Consider the following 22,325-nt stretch of genomic DNA (forward strand, 5'->3'; position numbering starts at 1 on the left):
GATATTTGATAATAAATGTAAAATCCTCTCTTTAGTTGATGCGGAGTGGAAACGTTAACTCCGTTTCTCTCTCCACTGATGATGCCAGACCGGCTGAGTTTTCCCTGAAGTTTCTGTTTTTGTGTGTTGAACTTTAATGGATTTGCTTGAACACATATGTTTCTGGACCCTGAGGATAAGACCTGCATTTTCAGAATCCAGCACTAACTCCAGTTTGTATTTTGATTTCTGTCGGTGCATTATCGCCCTGTCAACAAATAATGAAAGAAAATGCACAGAGTCCAACAGCAAATTGCGATTTTAAATCAAATCAAATGGCATTTCCTAATTCAACAAAGCGGTGCTATCAAAACTTTCTTTAGCAACCTTAACAAAGCTATTGGCTCATCTCGGGTTTGGATTTCGTCAGGTTCTGAATGAAAGAATATTTATTGCGAACTCAATAATGTTGAGAATTGTATTATGTGTGTCTGCCTGCTACTACCGAATAAAAAAATGCCTTCCGCGTCAAATCACCGAACAGCATCTGCTCTCGTGTAGTCGTGGCCGAGTGGTTAAGGCGATGGACTAGAAATCCATTGGGGGCTCCCCGCATAGGTTCGAACCCTGCCGACTACGTATGTTCTTTTTCTCATTCAGGTTCAAGTTTCACCACGTTCTTTGGAACGAATGGTGTCTGATGCGAAATGGTATCCCACACTTTGCAAAAAGACGAGTTGTTTTTCCCAACAGAGTGCGCTCTATTTGAAAAGTCGGGACACAGTTCAACATGTGTTATTATTCAGTGATTGGAAAAGTTCACAACGCTTTCTGGATAAGAATTATACAATGGAACATATGCCATTAATTAGTGAACGGAGATGCACATTCAGCTTGCTGATGAAGAGTTAGGCCATGGGCAAGCGTTATTGACTAGGGAGGGGAGAAGTAAAAGCCTGAATCATGCGAGCAACTATTCCAATTTTCGATTTTGTCCAGGGAATGGCTATGGTGAATGCAGAAAAGCTAGTGTTTCGAAACATACCTGTTGGACGTTAACCTGGTGTTGTCAGACATCGTACTGTGCTCACCACAGTCCAACACCGGCATCTCTAAATCATGGCTATCTCCAAACTAAGACAATGTGAATGCTTTTTGGATAGTGTATATCGCAAATTGATTGTAGATGGTTGAATAAATACTAGAAACTAAGAGGGAACAAGCATGGAGAGAAATAAGCCTCACTCACCCGTCAGTCAGGAATGTTGGCTGTCTCCCAAGCACGAGATCCGGGTTCGCTTACCGAGCATTGCCAATTTAACCTTGTGGCGATCAAATGAGGACTCTCAAGTCGCGAACGTCCGCGGGTGCAATTCAAATAACCATAGTTTCAAACTCCATCTACCTTCCATTGAACTCAGGTTTCTTCTTTATTGTTAACAATTACTTGCGATTGTGGGTTTGATGGCAGACCCAATTTTTTGCATTAAGAGGAGAAAGTGATTGAGCAGTATGTGGAAATGAACCAAAATGGGAACCTCTCGCCGTCCGTGGTTTGGAAGGTATGGAAGGCGGTAGTGAGGGGGGAGGTCATTTCATTCAAGATAAAGGTGGTTAGCGAGGCGCGTTAGGAATGGCAGCGTGGATCAGGGAGATGTTGGCGGGCGATGGAATATATCTGATGCACACGGAAGCGGCACATTTAGTGAGGAGGAAGGAGTTGCAGGTGAAGTTTGATCTTCTATCGAAAGGGAGGGCGGTTCAGCAATGGAGGCCCGCAAGGGATTGGCTGTGATTATGGTGAACAAGCCATTGGATGGCTGGCTGGTCATTTCCATCGGCAGGCAGCAGCGATGGAGGTGGGAGGGAGTATTTCTGCATCTGAATGTGAACTGGTTCGTGGATTTAGAAGAATGTTGATAATATTTTTGTGACATTTGGGCATTTTGGATCTGAAGCGCGGGGAGTATCGAACTTATATTTGATAATAAATGTAAAATCCTCCCTTTAGTTAAATCGGAGTGGAAACGTTAACTCCGTTTCTCTCTCCACTGATGATGCCAGACCGGCTGATTTTCCCCTGAAGTTTCTGTTTTTGTGAGTTGAAATGTAATGGATTTGCTTTAACCCAGATGTTTCTGGACCCTGAGGATAATTCCTGCATTTTCAGAATCCAGCACTAACTCCAGTTTGTATTGTGATTTCTGTCGGTGCATTATCGCCCTGTCAACAAATCCAGAAAGAAAATGCGCAGAGTCCAACAGCAAATTGCGAATTTAAATCAAATCAAATGGCATTTCCTAATTCAACAAAGCGGTGCTATCAAAACATTCCCATAGCAACCTTAACAAAGCTATTGGCTCATCTCGGGTTTGGATTTCGTCAGGTTCTGAATGAAAGAATACTTATTATGAACACAATAATGTTCAGAATTGTATTATGTGTGTCTGCCTGCTCCTCCCGAATAAAAAAATACCTTCCGCGTCAAATCACCGAAGCAGCTTTTGCGCTCATGTAGTCGTGGCCGAGTGGTTAAGGCGATGGAGTAGAAATCCATTGAGGTCTCCCCGCGCAGGTTCGAACCCTGCCGATTACGTATGTTCTTTTTCTCATTCAGGTTCAAGTTTCACCACGTTCTTTGGAACGAATGGGTCTGATGCGAAATGGTATCCCACACTTTGCAAAAAGACGAGTTGTTTTTCCCAACAGAGTGCGCTCTATTTGAAAAGTCGGGACACAGTTCAACATGTGTTATTATTCAGTAATTGGAAAAGTACACAGCGCTTTCTGGATAAGAATTTTACAATGGAACATATGCTATTAATTAGTGAACGGAGATGTATATTCAGCTTGCTGATGAAGACTTAGGCCATGGGCAAGCGTTATTGACCAGGGAAGGGAGAAGTAAAATGCCTGAATCATGCGAGCAACAATTCCAATTTTCAATTTTGTCCAGGGATTGGCTATGGTGAATGCAGAAAAGCCAGTGTTTCGAATCAAACCTGTTGGACATTAACCTGGTGTTGTAAGACATCTTACTGTGCTCACCACAGTCCAACACCGGCATCTCCAAATCATGGCTATCTCCAAACTAAGACAATGTGAATGCTTTTTGGATAGTGTATATCGCAAATATATTGTAGATGGTTGAATAAATACTAGAAATTAAGAGGGAACAAGTCAAGACCAGCATGGAGAGAAATAATCCTCACTCACCCGTCAGTCAGGAATATTTGCTGTCTCCCAAGCACTGGATCCGGGTTCTGTTACCGAGCATTGCCAATTTAACCTTAGGGCGATCAAATGAGGACTCTCAAGTCGCGAACGTTGCTTTGTGACTCGAAAGACGTCCGTGGGTGCAATTCAAATAACCATAGTTTCAAACTCCACCTACCTTCCATTGAACTCAGGCTTCTTCTTTATTGTTAACAATGACTTGCCATTGTGGGTTTGATGGCAGACCCGATTTTTTGCATTAAGATGGGGAAAGTGATTGAAGAGTATGTGGAAATGAACCAAAATGTGAACGTCTCGCCGTCCGTGGTTTGCAAGGTATGTAAGGCGGGAATGAGGGGAGGTAATTTCATTCAAGGCAAAGGTTGGTAGCGAGGCGCGGGAGGGAGGGCAGCGTTGATCGGGGAGATGTTGGCGGGCGATGGAATATATCTGATTCACACGGAAGAGGGACATGTAGTGAGGAGGAAGGAGTTGCCGGTGAAGTTTGATCTTCTATCGAAAGGGAGGGCGGTTCAGCAATGGAGGCCCGCAAGGGATTGGCTATGAATATGGTGAGAAAGCCATTGGATTGCTGGCGGGTCATTTCCATCGGCAGGCAGCAGTGAGGGAGGTGGGAGGGAGTATTTCTGCATCTGAATGTGAACTGGTTCGTGGATTTAGAAGAATGTTCAGAATATTTTTGTGACATTTGGGCATTTTGGATCTGAAGCGAGGGGAGTATCGAACTGATATTTGATAATAAATGTAAAATCCTCTCTTTAGTTGATGCGGAGTGGAAACGTTAACTCCGTTTCTCTCTCCACTGATGATGCCAGACCGGCTGAGTTTTCCCTGAAGTTTCTGTTTTTGTGTGTTGAAATTTAATGGATTTGCTTTAACACATATGTTTCTGGACCCTGAGGATAATACCTGCATTTTCAGAATCCAGCACTAACTCCAGTTTGTATTTTGATTTCTGTCGGTGCATTATCGCCCTGTCAACAAATAATGAAAGAAAATGCACAGAGTCCAACAGCAAATTGCGATATTAAATCAAATCAAATGGCATTTCCTAATTCAACAAAGCGGTGCTATCAAAACTTTCCTATAGCAACCTTAACAAAGCTATTGGCTCATCTCGGGTTTGGATTTCGTCAGGTTCTGAATGAAAGAATATTTATTGCGAACTCAATAATGTTGAGAATTGTATTATGTGTGTCTGCCTGCTACTACCGAATAAAAAAATACCTCCCGCGTCAAATCACCGAACAGCATCTGCTCTCGTGTAGTCGTGGCCGAGTGGTTAAGGCGATGGACTAGAAATCCATTGGGGTTTCCACGCGCAGGTTCGAACCCTGCCGACTACGTATGTTCTTTTTCTCATTCAGGTTCAAGTTTCACCACGTTCTTTGGAACGAATGGTGTCTGATGCGAAATGGTATCCCACACTTTGCAAAAAGACCAGTTGTTTTTCCCAACAGAGTGCGCTCTATTTGAAAAGTCGGGACACAGTTCGACATGTGTTATTATTCAGTGATTGGAAAAGTTCACAACGCTTTCTGGATAAGAATTATACAATGGAACATATGCCATTAATTAGTGAACGGAGATGTACAGACAGCTTGCTGAAGAAGAGTTACGCCATGGGCAAGCGTTATTGACGAGGGAGGGGAGAAGTAAAAGCCTGAATCATGCGAGCAACAATTCCAATTTTCAATTTTGTCCAGGGATTGGCGATGGTGAATGCAGAAAAGCTAGTGTTTCGAAACAAACCTGTTGGACGTTGACATGGTGTTGTCAGACATCGTACTGTGCTCACCACAGTCCAACACCGGCATCTCTAAATCATGGCTATCTCCAAACTAAGACAATGTGAATGCTTTTTGGATAGTGTATATCGCAAATTGATTGTAGATGGTTGAATAAATACTAGAAACTAAGAGGGAACAAGCATGGAGAGAAATAATCCTCACTCACCCGTCAGTCAGAAATGTTGGCTGTCTCCCAAGCACCAGATCCGGGTTCGCTTACCGAGCATTGCCAATTTAACCTTGTGGCGATCAAATGAGGACTCTCAAGTCGCGAACGTCCGCGGGTGCAATTCAAATAACCATAGTTTCAAACTCCATCTACCTTCCATTGAACTCAGGTTTCTTCTTTATTGTTAACAATTACTTGCCATTGTGGGTTTGATGGCAGACCCAATTTTTTGCATTAAGAGGAGAAAGTGATTGAGGAGTATGTGGAAATGAACCAAAATGGGAACCTCTCGCCGTCCGTGGTTTGGAAGGGATGGAAGGCGGGAGTGAGGGGAGGTCATTTCATTCAAGACAAAGGTGGTTAGCGAGGCGCAGGAGGAATGGCAGCGTTGATCGGGGAGATGTTGGCGGGCGCTGGAACATATCTGATGCACAAGGAAGCGGGACATGTAGTGAGGAGGAAGGAGTTGCCGGTGAAGTTTGATCTTCTATCGAAAGGGAGGGCGGTTCAGCAATGGAGGCCCGCAAGGGATTGGCTGTGAATATGGTGAGAAAGCCATTGGATTGCTGGCGGGTCATTTCCATCGGCAGGCAACAGCGAGGGAGGTGGGAGGGAGTATTTCTGCATCTGAATGTGAACTGGTTCGTGGATTTAGAAGAATGTTGAGAATATTTTTGTGACATTTGGGCATTTTGGATCTGAAGCGCGGGGAGTATCGAACTTATATTTGATAATAAATGTAAAATCCTCCCTTTAGTTGATGCGGAGTGGAAACGTTAACTCCGTTTCTCTCTCCACTGATGATGCCAGACCGGCTGATTTTCCCCTGAAGTTTCTGTTTTTGTGAGTTGAAATGTAATGGATTTGCTTTAACCCAGATGTTTCTGGACCCTGAGGATAATTCCTGCATTTTCAGAATCCAGCACTAACTCCAGTTTGTATTGTGATTTCTGTTGGTGCATTATCGCCCTGTCAACAAATCCAGAAAGAAAATGCACAGAGTCCAACAGCAAATTGCGAATTTAAATCAAATCAAATGGCATTTCCTAATTCAACAAAGCGGTGCTATCAAAACCTTCCTATAGCAACCTTAACAAAGCTATTGGCTCATCTCGGGTTTGGATTTCGTCAGGTTCTGAATGAATGAATACTTATTATGAACACAATAATGTTGAGAATTGTATGATGTGTGTCTGCCTGCTCCTCCCGAATAAAAAAATACCTTCCGCATCAAATCACCGAATCAGCTTTTGCGCTCATGTAGTCGTGGCCGAGTGGTTAAGGCGATGGAATAGATATCCATTGGGGTCTCCCCGCGTAGGTGCGAACCCTGCCGATTACGTATGTTCTTTTTCTCATTCAGGTTCAAGTTTCACCACGTTCTTTGGAACGAATGGGTCTGATGCGAAATGGTATCCCACACTTTGCAAAAAGACGAGTTGTTTTTCCCAACAGAGTGCGCTCTATTTGAAAAGTTGGGACACAGTTCAACATGTGATTGGAAAATTCACTGATTGGAAAAGTACACAGCGCTTTCTGGATAAGAATTTTACAATGGAACATGTGCTATTAATTAGTGAACGGAGATGTACATTCAGCTTGCTGATGAAGACTTAGGCCATGGGCAAGCGTTATTGACCAGGGAGGGGAGAAGTAAAATGCCTGAATCATGCGAGCAACAATTCCAATTTTCAATTTTGTCCAGTGATTGGCTATGGTGAATGCAGAAAAGCCAATGTTTCGAAACAAACCTGTTGGACATTAACCTGGTGTTGTAAGACATCTTACTGTGCTCACCATAGTCCAACACCGGCATCTCCAAATCATGGCTATCTCCAAACTAAGACAATGTGAATGCTTTTTGGATAGTGTATATCGCAAATATATTGTAGATGGTTGAATAAATACTAGAAATTAAGAGGGAACAAGTCAAGACCAGCATGGAGAGAAATAATCCTCACTCACCCGTCAGTCAGAAATATTGGCTGTCTCCCAAGCACTGGATCCGGGTTCTGTTACCGAGCATTGCCAATTTAACCTTAGGGCGATCAAATGAGGACTCTCAAGTCGCGAACGTTGCTTTGTGACTCGAAAGACGTCCGTGGGTGCAATTCAAATAACCATAGTTTCAAACTCCATCTACCTTCCATTGAACTCAGGTTTCTTCTTTATTGTTAACAATTACTTGCCATTGTGGGTTTGATGGCAGACCCAATTTTTTGCATTAAGAGGAGAAAGTGATTGAGGAGTATGTGGAAATGAACCAAAATGGGAACCTCTCGCCGTCCGTGGTTTGGAAGGTATGGAAGGCGGTAGTGAGGGGGGGAGGTCATTTCATTCAAGACAAAGGTGGTTAGCGAGGCGCGTTACGAATGGCAGCGTGGATCAGGGAGATGTTGGCGGGCGATGGAATATATCTGATGCACACGGAAGCGGCACATTTAGTGAGGAGGAAGGAGTTGCAGGTGAAGTTTGATCTTCTATCGAAAGGGAGGGCGGTTCAGCAATGGAGGCCCGCAAGGGATTGGCTATTAGTATGGTGAACAAGCCATTGGATGGCTGGCTGGTCATTTCCATCGGCAGGCAGCAGCGATGGAGGTGGGAGGGAGTATTTCTGCATCTGAATGTGAACTGGTTCGTGGATTTAGAAGAAGGTTGATAATATTTTTGTGACATTTGGGCATTTTGGATCTGAAGCGCGGGGAGTATCGAACTTATATTTGATAATAAATGTAAAATCCTCCCTTTAGTTGATGCGGAGTGGAAACGTTAACTCCGTTTCTCTCTCCACTGATGATGCCAGACCGGCTGATTTTCCCCTGAAGTTTCTGTTTTTGTGAGTTGAAATGTAATGGATTTGCTTTAACCCAGATGTTTCTGGACCCTGAGGATAATTCCTGCATTTTCAGAATCCAGCACTAACTCCAGTTTGTATTGTGATTTCTGTCGGTGCATTATCGCCCTGTCAACAAATACAGAAAGAAAATGCACAGAGTCCAACAGCAAATTGCGAATTTAAATCAAATCAAATGGCATTTCCTAATTCAACAAAGCGGTGCTATCAAAACATTCCTATAGCAACCTTAACAAAGCTATTGGCTCATCTCGGGTTTGGATTTCGTCAGGTTCTGAATGAAAGAATACTTATTATGAACACAATAATGTTCAGAATTGTATTGTGTGTGTCTGCCTGCTCCTCCCGAATAAAAAAATACCTTCCGCGTCAAATCACCGAAGCAGCTTTTGCGTTCATGTAGTCGTGGCCGAGTGGTTAAGGCGATGGAGTAGAAATCCATTGGGGTCTCCCCGCGCAGGTTCGAACCCTGCCGATTACGTATGTTCTTTTTCTCATTCAGGTTCAATTTTCACCACGTTCTTTGGAACGAATGGGTCTGATGCGAAATGGTATCCCACACTTTGCAAAAAGACGAGTTGTTTTTCCCAACAGAGTGCGCTCTATTTGAAAAGTCGGGACACAGTTCAACATGTGATTGGAAAATTCAGTGATTGGAAAAGTACACAGCGCTTTCTGGATAAGAATTTTACAATGGAACATATGCTATTAATTAGTGAACGGAGATGTACATTCAGCTTGCTGATGAAGACTTAGGCCATGGGCAAGCGTTATTGACCAGGGAGGGGAGAAGTAAAATGCCTGAATCATGCGAGCAACAATTCCAATTTTCAATTTTGTCCAGGGATTGGCTATGGTGAATGCAGAAAAGCCAGTGTTTCGAAACAAACCTGTTGGACATTAACCTGGTGTTGTAAGACATCTTACTGTGCTCACCACAGTCCAACACCGGCATCTCCAAATCATGGCTATCTCCAAACTAAGACAATGTGAATGCTTTTTGGATAGTGTATATCGCAAATATATTGTAGATGGTTGAATAAATACTAGAAATTAAGAGGGAACAAGTCAAGACCAGCATGGAGAGAAATAATCCTCACTCACCCGTCAGTCAGGAATATTGGCTGTCTCCCAAGCACTGGATCCGGGTTCTGTTACCGAGCATTGCCAATTTAACCTTAGGGCGATCAAATGAGGACTCTCAAGTCGCGAACGTTGCTTTGTGACACGAAAGACGTCCGTGGGTGCAATTCAAATACCAATAGTTTCAAACTCCACCTACCTTCCATTGAACTCAGGCTTCTTCTTTATTGTTAACAATGACTTGCAATTGTGGGTTTGATGGCCGACCCGATTTTTTGCATTAAGATGGGGAAAGTGATTGAGGAGTATGTGGACCTGAACCAAAATGGGAACGTCTCGCCGTCCGTGGTTTGCAAGGTATGGAAGGCGGGAGTGAGGGGAGGTAATTTCATTCAAGGCAAAGGTAGGTAGCGAGGCGCGAGAGGGAGGGCAGCGTTGATCGGGGAGATGTTGGCGGGCGATGGAATATATCTGATGCACACGGAAGAGGGACATGTAGTGAGGAGGAAGGAGTTGCCGGTGAAGTTTGATCTTCTATCGAAAGGGAGGGCGGTTCAGCAATGGAGGCCCGCAAGGGATTGGCTATGAATATGGTGAGAAAGCCATTGGATTGCTGGCGGGTCATTTCCATCGGCAGGCAGCAGCGAGGGAGGTGGGAGGGAGTATTTCTGCATCTGAATGTGAACTGGTTCGTGGATTTAGAAGAATGTTCAGAATATTTTTGTGATATTTGGGCATTTTGGATCTGAAGCGAGGGGAGTATCGAACTGATATTTGATAATAAATGTAAAATCCTCTCTTTAGTTGATGCGGAGTGGAAACGTTAACTCCGTTTCTCTCTCCACTGATGATGCTAGACCGGCTGAGTTTTCCCTGAAGTTTCTGTTTTTGTGTGTTGAAATTTAATGGATTTGCTTTAACACATATGTGTCTGGACCCTGAGGATAATATCTGCATTTTCAGAATCCAGCACTAACTCCAGTTTGTATTTTGATTTCTGTCGGTGCATTATCGCCCTGTCAACAAATAATGAAAGAAAATGCACAGAGTCCAACAGCAAATTGCGATTTTAAATCAAATCAAATGGCATTTCCTAATTCAACAAAGCGGTGCTATCAAAACTTTCCTATAGCAACCTTAACAAAGCTATTGGCTCATCTCGGGTTTGGATTTCGTCAGGTTCTGAATGAAAGAATATTTATTGCGAACTCAATAATGTTGAGAATTGTATTCTGTGTGTCTGCCTGCTACTACCGAATTAAAAAATACCTTCCGCGTCAAATCACCGAACAGCGTCTGCTCTCGTGTAGTCCTGGCCGAGTGTTCAAGGCGATGGACTAGAAATCCATTGGGGTTTCCACGCGCAGGTTCGAACCCTGCCGACTACGTATGTTCTTTTTCTCATTCAGGTTCAAGTTTCACCACGTTCTTTGGAACGAATGGTGTCTGATGCGAAATGGTATCCCACACTTTGCAAAAAGACCAGTTGTTTTTCCCAACAGAGTGCGCTCTATTTGAAAAGTCGGGACACAGTTCGACATGTGTTATTATTCAGTGATTGGAAAAGTTAACAACGCTTTCTGGATAAGAATTATACAATGGAACATATGCCATTAATTAGTGAACGGAGATGGACAGACAGCTTGCTGATGAAGAGTTAGGCCATGGGCAAGCGTTATTGACGAGGGAGGGGAGAAGTAAAAGCCTGAATCATGCGAGCAACAATTCCAATTTTCAATTTTGTCCAGGGATTGGCGATGGTGAATGCAGAAAAGCTAGTGTTTCGAAACAAACCTGTTGGACGTTGACCAGGTGTTGTAAGACATCGTTACTGTGCTCACCACAGTCCAACACCGGCATCTCTAAATCATGGCTATCTCCAAACTAAGACAATGTGAATGCTTTTTGGATAGTGTATATCGCAAATTGATTGTAGATGGTTGAATAAATACTAGAAACTAAGAGGGAACAAGCATGGAGAGAAATAGTGCTCACTCACCCGTCAGTCAGGAATGTTGGCTGTCTCCCAAGCACGAGATCCGGGTTCGCTTACCGAGCATTGCCAATTTAACCTTGTGGCGATCAAATGAGGACTCTCAAGTCGCGAACGTCCGCGGGTGCAATTCAAATAACCATCGTTTCAAACTCCACCTACCTTCCATTGAACTCAGGTTTCTTCTTTATTGTTAACAATGACTTGCCATTGTGGGTTTGATGGCAGACCCGATTTTTTGCATTAAGAGGAGAAAGTGATTGAGGAGTATGTGGAAATGAACCAAAATGGGAACGTCTCGCCGTCCGTGGTTTGGAAGGTATGGAAGGCGGTAGTGAGGGGGGAGGTCATTTCATTCAAGACAAAGGTGGTTAGCGAGGCGCGTTAGGAATGGCAGCGTGGATCAGGGAGATGTTGGCGGGCGATGGAATATATCTGATGCACACGGAAGCGGCACATTTAGTGAGGAGGAAGGAGTTGCAGGTGAAGTTTGACCTTCTATCGAAAGGGAGGGCGGTTCAGCAATGGAGGCCCGCAAGGGATTGGCTATGAGTCTGGTGAACAAAGAACAAACAAAGAACAAAGAAATGTACAGCACAGGAACAGGCCCTTCGGCCCTCCAAGCCCGTGCCGACCATACTGCCCGACTAAACTACAATCTTCTACACTTCCTGGGTCCGTATCCTTCTATTCCCATCCTATTCATATATTTGTCAAGATGCCCCTTAAATGTCCCTATCGTCCCTGCCTCCACTACCTCCTCCGGTAGTGAGTTCCAGGCACCCACTACCCTCTGCGTAAAAAACTTGCCTCGTACATCTACTCTAAACTTTGCCCCTCTCACCTTAAACCTATGCCCCCTAGTAATTGACCCCTCTACCCTGGGGAAAAGCCTCTGACTATCCACTCTGTCTATGCCCCTCATAATTTTGTATACCTCTATCAGGTCGCCCCTCAACCTCCTTCGTTCCAGTGAGAACAAACCGAGTTTATTCAATCGCTCCTCATAGCTTATGCCCTCCATACCAGGCAACATTCTGGTAAATCTCTTCTGCACCCTCTCTAAAGCCTCCACATCCTTCTGGTAGTGTGGCGACCAGAATTGAACACTATACTCCAAGTGTGGCCTAACTAAGGTTCTATACAGCTGCAACATGACTTGCCAATTCTTATACTCAATGCCCCGGCCAATGAAGGCAAGCATGCCGTATGCCTTCTAGACTACCTTCTCCACCTGTGTAGCCCCTTTCAGTGATCTGTGGACCTGTACTCCTAGATCTCTTTGACTTTCAATACTCTTGAGGGTTCTACCATTCACTGTATATTCCCTACCTGCATTAGCCCTTCCAAAATGCATTACCTCACATTTGTCCAGGTTAAACTCCATCTGCCATCTCTCCGCCCAAGTCTCCAGACAATCTAAATCCTGCTGTATCCTCAGACAGTCCTCATCGCTATCCGCAATTCCACCAACCTTTGTGTCGTCTGCAAACTTACTAATCAGACCAGTTACATTTTCCTCCAAATCATTTATATATACTACAAAGAGCAAAGGTCCCAGCACTGATCCCTGTGGAACACCACTGGTCACAGCCCTCCAATTAGAAAAGCATCCCTCCATTGCTACCCTCTGCCTTCTATGGCCTAGACAGTTCTGTATCCACCTTGCCAGTTCACCCCTGATCCCGTGTGACTTCACCTTTTGTACTAGTCTACCATGAGGGACCTTGTCAAAGGCCTTACTGAAGTCCATATAGACAACATCTACTGCCCTACCTGCATCAATCATCTTAGTGACCTCCTCGAAAAACTCTATCAAGTTAGTGAGACACGACCTCCCCTTCACAAAACCGTGCTGCCTCTCACTAATACGTCCATTTGCTTCCAAATGGGAGTAGATCCTGTCTCGAAGAATTCTCTCCAGTAATTTCCCTACCACTGAAGTAAGGCTCACCGGCCTGTAGTTCCCGGGATTATCCCTGCCACCCTTCTTAAACAGAGGAACAACATTGGCTATTCTCCAGTCCTCCGGGACATCCCCTGAAGACAGCGAGGATCCAAAGATTTCTGTCAAGGCCTCAGCAATTTCCTCTCCAGCCTCCTTCAGTATTCTGGGGTAGATCCCATCCGGCCCTGGGGACTTATCTACCTTAATATTTTTTAAGACACCCAACACCTCGTCTTTTTGGATCACAATGTGACCCAGGCTATCTACACCCCCTTCTCCAGACTCAACATCTACCAATTCCTTCTCTTTGGTGAATACTGATGCAAAGTATTCATTTAGTACCTCGCCCATTTCCTCTGGCTCCACACATAGATTCCCTTGCCTATCCTTCAGTGGGCCAACCCTTTCCCTGGCTACCCTCTTGCTTTTTATGTAAGTGTAAAAAGCCTTGGGATTTTCCTTAACCCTATTTGCCAATGACTTTTCATGACCCCTTCTAGCCCTCCTGACTCCTTGCTTAAGTTCCTTCCTACTTTCCTTATATGCCACACAGGCTTCGTCTGTTCCCAGCCTTTTAGCCCTGACAAATGCCTCCTTTTTCTTTTTGACGAGGCCTACAATATCACTCGTCATCCAAGGTTCCCGAAAATTGCCGTATTTATCTTTCTTCCTCACAGGAACATGCCTGTCCTGTATTCCTTTCAACTGACACTTGAAAGCATCCCACATGTCAGATGTTGATTTGCCCTCAAACATCCGCCCCCAATCTATGTTCTTCAGTTCCCGCCTAATATTGTTATAATTAGCCTTCCCCCAATTTAGCACATTCATCCTCGGACCACTCTTATCCTTGTCCACCAGTACTTTAAAACTTACTGAATTGTGGTCACTGTTACCGAAATGCTCCCCTACTGAAACATCTACCACCTGGCCGGGCTCATTCCCCAATACCAGGTCCAGTACCGCCCCTTCCCTAGTTGGACTGTTTACATAAAGAACATACGTAGTCGGCAGGGTTCGAACCTGCGCGGGGAGACCCCAATGGATTTCTAGTCCATCGCCTTAACCACTCGGCCACGACTACACTGAACAAGCCATTGGATGGCTGGCTGGTCATTTACATCGGCAGGCAGCAGCGAGGGAGGTGGGAGGGAGTATTTCTGCATCTGAATGTGAACTGGTTCGTGGATTTAGAAGAATGTTGAGAATATTTTTGTGACATTTGGGCATTTTGGATCTGAAGCGCGGGGAGTATCGAACTTTTATTTGATAATAAATGTAAAATCCTCCCTTTAGTTGATGCGGAGTGGAAACGTTAACTCCGTTTCTCTCTCCACTGATGATGCCAGACCGGCTGAGTTTTCCCTGAAGTTTCTGTTTTTGTGAGTTGAAATGTAATGGATTTGCTTTAACCCAGATGTTTCTGGACCCTGAGGATAATTCCTGCATTTTCAGAATCCAGCACTAACTCCAGTTTGTATTGTGATTTCTGTCGGTGCATTATCGCCCTGTCAACAAATACAGAAAGAAAATGCACAGAGTCCAACAGTAAATTGCGAATTAAATCAAATCAAATGGCATTTCCTAATTCAACAAAGCGGTGCTATCAAAACCTTCCTATAGCAACCTTAACAGAGCTATTGGCTCATCTCGGGTTTGGATTTCGTCAGGTTCTGAATGAATGAATACTTATTATGAACACAATAATGTTGAGAATTGTATGATGTGTGTCTGCCTGCTCCTCCCGAATAAAAAAATACCTTCCGCATCAAATCACCGAATCAGCTTTTGCGCTCATGTAGTCGTGGCCGAGTGATTAAGGCGATGGAATAGATATCCATTGAGGTTTCCCCGCGTAGGTTCGAACCCTGCCGATTACGTATGCTCTTTTTCTCATTCAGGTTTAAGTTTCACCACGTTCTTTGGAACGAATGGTGTCTGATGCGAAATGGCATCCCCCACTTTGCAAAAAGACGAGTTGTTTTTCCCAACAGAGTGCGCTCTATTTGAAAAGTCGGGACACAGTTCAACATGTGATATTATTCAGTGATTGGAAAAGTACACAGCGCTTTCTGGATAAGAATTTTGCAATGGAACATATGCTATTAATGAGTGAACGGAGATGTACATTCAGCTTGCTGATGAAGACTTAGGCCATGGGCAAGCGTTATTGACCAGGGACGGGAGGAGTAAAATGCCTGAATCATGCGAGCAACAATTCCAATTTTCAATTTTTCCAGGGATTGGCTATGGTGAATGCAGAAAAGCTAGTGTTTCGAAACATACCTGTTGGACGTTCACCTGGTGTTGTAAGACATCGTACTGTGCTCACCACAGTCCAACACCGGCATCTCCAAATCATGGCAATCTCCAAACTAAGACAATGTGAATGCTTTTTGGATAGTGTATATCGCAAATTGATTGTAGATGGTTGAATAAATACTAGAAATTAAGAGGGAACAAGTCAAGACCAGCATGGAGAGAAATAATCCTCACTCAACCGTCAGTCAGGAATATTGTCTGTCTCCCAAGCACTGGATCCGGGTTCTGTTACCGAGCATTGCCAATTTAACCTTAGGGCGATCAAATGAGAACTCTCAAGTCGCGAACGTTGCTTTGTGACTCGAAAGAGGTCCGCGGGTGCAATTCAAATAACCATAGTTTCAAACTCCACCTACCTTCCATTGAACTCAGGCTTCTTCTTTATTGTTAACAATGACTTGCCATTGTGGGTTTGATGGCAGACCCGATTTTTTGCATTAAGATGGGTAAAGTGATTGAGGAGTATGTGGAAATGAACCAAAATGGGAACGTCTCGCCGTCCGTGGTTTGGAAGGTATGGAAGGCGGGAGTGAGGGGAGGTAATTTCATTCAAGGCAAAGGTAGGTAGCGAGGCGCGGGAGGGAGGGCAGCGTTGATCGGGGAGATGTTGGCGGGCGATGGAATATATCTGATGTACACGGAAGAGGGACATGTAGTGAGGAGGAAGGAGTTGCCGGTGAAGTTTGATCTTCTATCGAAAGGGAGGGCGGTTCAGCAATGGAGGCCCGCAAGGGATTGGCTTTGAGTATGGTGAGCAAGCCATTGGATTGCTGACGGGTCATTTCCATCGGCAGGCAGCAGCGAGGGAGGTGGGAGGGAGTATTTCTGCATCTGAATGTGAACTGGTTCGTGGATTCAGAAGAATGTTCAGAATATTTTTGTGACATTTGGGCATTTTGGATCTGAAGCGAGGGGAGTATCGAACTGATATTTGATAATACATGTAAAATCCTCTCTTTAGTTGATGCGGAGTGGAAATGTTAACTCCGTTTCTCTCTCCACTGATGATGCCAGACCGGCTGAGTTTTCCCTGAAGTTTCTGTTTTTGTGTGTTGAAATTTAATGGATTTGCTTTAACCCAGATGTTTCTGGACCCTGAGGATAATTCCTACATTTTCAGAATCCAGCACTAACTCCAGTTTGTATTGTGATTTCTGTCGGTGCATTATCGCCCTGTCAACAAATACAGAAAGAAAATGCACAGAGCTCAACAGCAAATTGCGAATTTATATCAAATCAAATGACATTTCCTAATTCAAGAAAGTGGTGCTATGAACGCTTTCCTATAGCAACCTTAACAAAGCTATTGGCTCATCTCGGATTTGGATTTCGTCAGGTTCTGAATGAAAGAATATTTATTGTGAACTCAATAATGTTCAGAATTGAATGATGTGTTTCTGCCGACTCCAACCGAATAAAAAAAAACCTTCCGCGTCAAATGACACCGAAGCAGCTTTTGAGCTCGTGTGGTCGTGGCCGAGTGGTTAAGGCGATGGACTGGAAATCCATTGGGGTGTCCCCGATCAGGTTCGAAACCTGCCCACTACGTATGTTCTTTTTCGCATTCAGGTTCAAGTTTCACCATGTTCTTTGGAACGAATGGTGTCTGATGCGAAATGGTATCCCACACTTTGCAAAAAGACGAGTTGTTTTTCCCAACAGAGTGCGCTCTATTTGAAAAGTCGGGACACAGTTCAACATGTGTTATTATTCAGTGATTGGAAACGTACACAGCGCTATCTGGATAAGAATTTTACAATGGAACATATGCTATTAATTAGTGAACGGAGATGTACATTCAGCTTTCTGATGAAGACTTAGGCCATGGGCAAGCGTTATTGACCAGGGAGGGGAGAAGTAAAATGCCCGAATCATGCGAGCAACAATTCCAATTTTCGATTTTGTCCAGGGATTGGCTATGGTGAATGCAGAAAAGCTAGTGTTTCGAAACATACCTGTTGGACGTTCACCTGGTGTTGTAAGACATCGTACTGTGCTCACCACAGTCCAACACCGGCATCTCCAAATCATGGCAATCTCCAAACTAAGACAATGTGAATGCTTTTTGGATAGTGTATATCGCAAATTGATTGTAGATGGTTGAATAAATACTAGAAACTAAGAGGGAACAAGTCAAGACCAGCATGGAGAGAAATAATCCTCACTCACCCGTCAGTCAGGAATGTTGGCTGTCTGCCAAGCACTGGATCCGGGTTCTGTTACCGAGCATTGCCATTTTAACCTTATGGCGATAAATGAGGGCTCTCAAGTCGCGAACGTTGCTTTGTGACTCTAAAGACGTCCGTGGGTGCAATTCAAATAACCATAGTTTCAAACTCCAACTACCTTCCATTGAACTCAGACTTCTTCTTTATTGTTAACAATGACTTGCCAATGTGGGTTTGATGGCAGACCCGATTTTGTGCATTAAGATGGGGAAAGTGATTGAGGAGTATGTGGAAATGAACCAAAATGGGAACGTCTCGCCGTCCGTGGTTTGGAAGGGATGGAAGGCGGGAGTGAGGGGAGGTCATTTCATTCAAGACAAAGGTGGTTAGCGAGGCGCAGGAGGAAGGCAGCGTTGATCGGGGAGATGTTGGCGGGCGCTGGAACATATCTGATGCACAAGGAAGCGGGACATGTAGTGAGGAGGAAGGAGTTGCCGGTGAAGTTTGATCTTCTATCGAAAGGGAGGGCGGTTCAGCAATGGAGGCCCGCAAGGGATTGGCTGTGAATATGGTGAGAAAGCCATTGGATTGCTGGCGGGTCATTTCCATCGGCAGGCAACAGCGAGGGAGGTGGGAGGGAGTATTTCTGCATCTGAATGTGAACTGGTTCGGGGATTTAGAAGAATGTTCAGAATATTTTTGTGACATTTGGGCATTTTGGATCTGAAGCGAGGGGAGTATCGAACTGATAATTGATAATAAATGGAAAATCCTCTCTTTAGTTGATGCGGAGTGGAAACGTTAACTCCGTTTCTCTCTCCACTGATGATGCCAGACTGGTTGAGTTTTCCCTGAAGTTTCTGTTTTTGTGTGTTGAAATTTAATGGATTTGCTTTAACCCAGATGTTTCTGGACCCTGAGGATAATGCCTGCATTTTCAGAATCCAGCACTAACTCCAGTTTGTATTGTGATTTCTGTCGGTGCATTATCGCCCTGTCAACAAATACAGAAAGAAAATGCACAGAGTCCAACAGCAAATTGCGAATTTAAATCAAATCAAATGACATTTCCTAATTCAAAAAAGTGGTGCTATGAACGCTTTCCTATAGCAACCTTAACAAAGCTATTGGCTCATCTGGGGTTTGGATTTCGTCAGGTTCTGAATGAAAGAATATTTATTATGAACTCAATAATGTTCAGAATTGTATGATGTGTGTCTGCCTGATACTACTGAATAAAAAAATACCTTCCGCGTAAAATCACCGAAACAGCCTTGGCGCTCGTGTCGTCGTGGCCGAGTGGTTATGGCGATGGGCTAGAAATCCATTGGGGTTTCCACCCCGCAAGTTCGAAACCTGCCGACTACGTATATTCATTTTCTCATTCAGGTTCAAGTTTCACCACGTTCTTTGCAACGAATGGTATCTGATGCGAAATGGTATCCCACACTTTGCAAAAAGACGAGTTGTTTTTCCCAACAGAGTGCGCTGTATTTGAAAAGTCGGGACACAGTTCAACATGTGTTATTATTCAGTGATTGGAAAAGTACACAGTGCTTTACTGATAAGAATTTGACAATGGAACATATGCTATTAATGAGTGAACGGAGATGTAAATTCAGCTTGCTGATGAAGATTTAGGCCATGGGCAAGCGTTGTTGACCAGGGAGGGGAGAAGTAAAATTCCTGAATCATGCGAGCAACAATTCCAATTTTCAATTTTGTCCAGGGATTGGCGATGGTGAATGCAGAAAAGCTAGTGTTTCAAAACAAACCTGTTGGACGTTGACCTGGTGTTGTAAGACATCGTACTGTGCTCACCACAGTCCAACACCGGCATCTCTAAATCATGGCTATCTCCAAACTAAGACAATGTGAATGCTTTTTGGATAGTGTATATCGCAAATTGATTGTAGATGGTTGAATAAATACTAGAAACTAAGAGGGAACAAGCATGGAGAGAAATAATCCTCACTCACCCGTCAGTCAGGAATGTTGGCTGTCTCCCAAGCACTCGATCTGGGTTCGCTTATCGAGCATTGCCAATTTAACCTTGTGGCGATCAAATGAGGACTCTCAAGTCGCGAACGTTGCTTTGTGACTCTAAAGACGTCCGCGGGAGCAATTCAAATAACCATAGTTTCAAACTCCACCTACCTTCCATTGAACTCAGGCTTCTTCTTTATTGTTAACAATGACTTGCCATTGTGGGTTTGATGGCAGACCCGATTTTTTGCATTAAGAGGAGAAAGTGATTGAGGAGTATGTGGAAATGAACCAAAATGGGAACGTCTCGCCGTCCGTGGTTTGGAAGTTATGGAAGGCGGTAGTGAGGGGGGAGGTCATATCATTCAAGACAAAGGTGGTTAGCGAGGCGCGTTAGGAAGGGCAGCGTGGATCGGGGAAATGTTGGCGGGCGATGGAATATATCTGATGCACACGGAAGCGGGACATGTAGTGAGACGGAAGGAGTTGCAGGTGAAGTTTGATCTTCTATCGAAAGGGAGGGCGGTTCAGCAATGGAGGCCCGCAAGGGATTGGCTATGAGTATGGTGAACAAGCCATTGGATTGCTGGCGGGTCATTTCCATCGGCAGGCAGCAGCGAGGGAGGTGGGAGGGAGTATTTCTGCATCTGAATGTGAACTGGTTCGTGGATTTAGAAGAATGTTGAGAATATTTTTGTGACATTTGGGCATTTTGGGTCTGAAGCGCAGGGAGTATCGAACTGATATTTGATAATAAATGTAAAATCCTCCCTTTCGTTGATGTGGATTGGAAACGTTAACTCCGTTTCTCTCTCCACTGATGATGCCAGACCGGCTGAGTGTTCCCTGAAGTTTCTGTTTTTGTGAGTTGATATTTAATGGATTTGATTTAACCCAGATGTTTCTGGACCCTGAGGATAATTCCTGCATTTTCAGAATCCAGCAGTAACTCTAGTTTGTATTGTGATTTCTGTCGGTGCATTATCGCCCTGTCAACAAATACAGAAAGAAAATGCACAGAGTCCAACAGCAAATTGCGAATTTAAATCACATCAAATGGCATTTCCTAATTCAACAAAGCGGTGCTATCAAAACTTTCCTATAGCAACTTTAACAAAGCTATTGGCTCATCTCGGGTTTGGATTTCGTCAGGTTCTGAATGAAAGAATACTTATTATGAACACAATAATGTTCAGAATTGTATTATGTGTGTCTGCCTGCTCCTACCGAATAAAAAAATACCTTCCGCAGCAAATCACCGAACCAGCTTTTCTGCTCATGTCGTCGTGGCCGAGTGGTTAAGGCGATGGTCTAGAAATCTCCCCGCGGAGGTTCGAACCCTGCCGATTACGTATGTTCTTTTTCTCATTCAGGTTCAAGTTTCACCACGTTCTTTGGAACGAATGGTGTCTGATGCGAAATGGTATCCCACACTTTGCAAAAAGACGAGTTGTTTTTCCCAACAGAGTGCGCTCTATTTGAAAAGTCGGGACACAGTTCAACATGTGTTATTATTCAGTGATTGGAAAAGTACACAGCGCTTTCTGGATAAGAATTTTACAATGGAACAAATGCTATTAATTAGTGAACAGAGATGTAAATTCAGCTTGCTGATGAAGACTTAGGCCATGGGCAAGCGTTATTGACCAGGGAGGGGAGAAGTAAAATGCCTGGATCATGCGAGCAACAATTCCAATTTTCACTTTTGTCCAGGGATTGGCTATGGTGAATGCAGAAAAGCTAGTGTTTCGAAACATACCTGTTGGACGTTAACCTGGTGTTGTAAGACATCTTACTGTGCTCACCACAGTCCAACACTGGCATCTCCAAATCATGGCTATCTCCAAACTAAGACAATGCGAATGCTTTTTGGATAGTGTATATCGCAAATATATTGTAGATGGTTGAATAAATACTAGAAATTAAGAGGGAACAAGTCAAGACCAGCATGGAGAGAAATAATCCTCACTCACCCGTCAGTCAGGAATATTGGCTGTCTCCCAAGCACTGGATCCGGGTTCTGTTACCGAGCATTGCCAATTTAACCTTAGGGCGATCAAATGAGAACTCTCAAGTCGCGAACGTTGCTTTGTGACTCTAAAGACGTCCGTGGGTGCAATTCAAATAACCATAGAGTGGTTATGGCGATGGGCTAGAAATCCATTGGGGTTTCCACCCCGCAAGTTCGAAGAGGGCGGTTCAGCAATGGAGGCCCGCAAGGGATTGGCTGTGAATATGGTGAGAAAGCCATTGGATTGCTGGCGGGTCATTTCCATCGGCAGGCAACAGCGAGGGAGGTGGGAGGGAGTATTTCTGCATCTGAATGTGAACTGGTTCGGGGATTTAGAAGAATGTTGAGAATATTTTTGTGACATTTGGGCATTTTGGGTCTGAAGCGCAGGGAGTATCGAACTGATATTTGATAATAAATGTAAAATCCTCCCTTTCGTTGATGTGGTGTGGAAACGTTAACTCCGTTTCTCTCTCCACTGATGATGCCAGACCGGCTGAGTGTTCCCTGAAGTTTCTGTTTTTGTGAGTTGATATTTAATGGATTTGATTTAACCCAGATGTTTCTGGACCCTGAGGATAATTCCTGCATTTTCAGAATCCAGCAGTAACTCTAGTTTGTATTGTGATTTCTGTCGGTGCATTATCGCCCTGTCAACAAATACAGAAAGAAAATGCACAGAGTCCAACAGCAAATTGCGAATTTAAATCACATCAAATGGCATTTCCTAATTCAACAAAGCGGTGCTATCAAAACTTTCCTATAGCATCTTTAACAAAGCTATT

The 22,325-nt window shown here is 44.0% G+C and overlaps 8 non-coding genes across 8 annotated transcripts; 7 read left to right on the forward strand and 1 right to left on the reverse strand.

Annotated features, from left to right (window-relative positions):
- Positions 1–536: 536 nt before the first annotated feature.
- Positions 537–618, forward strand: trnas-aga (transfer RNA serine (anticodon AGA)). Its single transcript has one exon. It is a non-coding gene; the product is annotated as a tRNA-Ser (tRNA).
- Positions 619–2,493: 1,875 nt separating this feature from the next.
- On the forward strand, positions 2,494–2,575 carry trnas-aga (transfer RNA serine (anticodon AGA)). The gene has a single exon. It is a non-coding gene; the product is annotated as a tRNA-Ser (tRNA).
- Positions 2,576–4,480: 1,905 nt separating this feature from the next.
- trnas-aga (transfer RNA serine (anticodon AGA)) lies at positions 4,481–4,562 on the forward strand. Its single transcript has one exon. It is a non-coding gene; the product is annotated as a tRNA-Ser (tRNA).
- Positions 4,563–6,435: 1,873 nt separating this feature from the next.
- Positions 6,436–6,517, forward strand: trnas-aga (transfer RNA serine (anticodon AGA)). Its single transcript has one exon. It is a non-coding gene; the product is annotated as a tRNA-Ser (tRNA).
- Positions 6,518–8,428: 1,911 nt separating this feature from the next.
- Positions 8,429–8,510, forward strand: trnas-aga (transfer RNA serine (anticodon AGA)). Its single transcript has one exon. It is a non-coding gene; the product is annotated as a tRNA-Ser (tRNA).
- Positions 8,511–10,418: 1,908 nt separating this feature from the next.
- trnas-aga (transfer RNA serine (anticodon AGA)) lies at positions 10,419–10,500 on the forward strand. Its single transcript has one exon. It is a non-coding gene; the product is annotated as a tRNA-Ser (tRNA).
- Positions 10,501–14,055: 3,555 nt separating this feature from the next.
- On the reverse strand, positions 14,056–14,137 carry trnas-aga (transfer RNA serine (anticodon AGA)). The gene has a single exon. It is a non-coding gene; the product is annotated as a tRNA-Ser (tRNA).
- Positions 14,138–16,841: 2,704 nt separating this feature from the next.
- Positions 16,842–16,923, forward strand: trnas-gga (transfer RNA serine (anticodon GGA)). The gene has a single exon. It is a non-coding gene; the product is annotated as a tRNA-Ser (tRNA).
- Positions 16,924–22,325: the final 5,402 nt, after the last annotated feature.

This window comes from Scyliorhinus torazame, chromosome 4 (genome assembly GCF_047496885.1).
Source record: "Scyliorhinus torazame isolate Kashiwa2021f chromosome 4, sScyTor2.1, whole genome shotgun sequence".
NCBI classification, from domain to species: domain Eukaryota; kingdom Metazoa; phylum Chordata; class Chondrichthyes; order Carcharhiniformes; family Scyliorhinidae; genus Scyliorhinus; species Scyliorhinus torazame.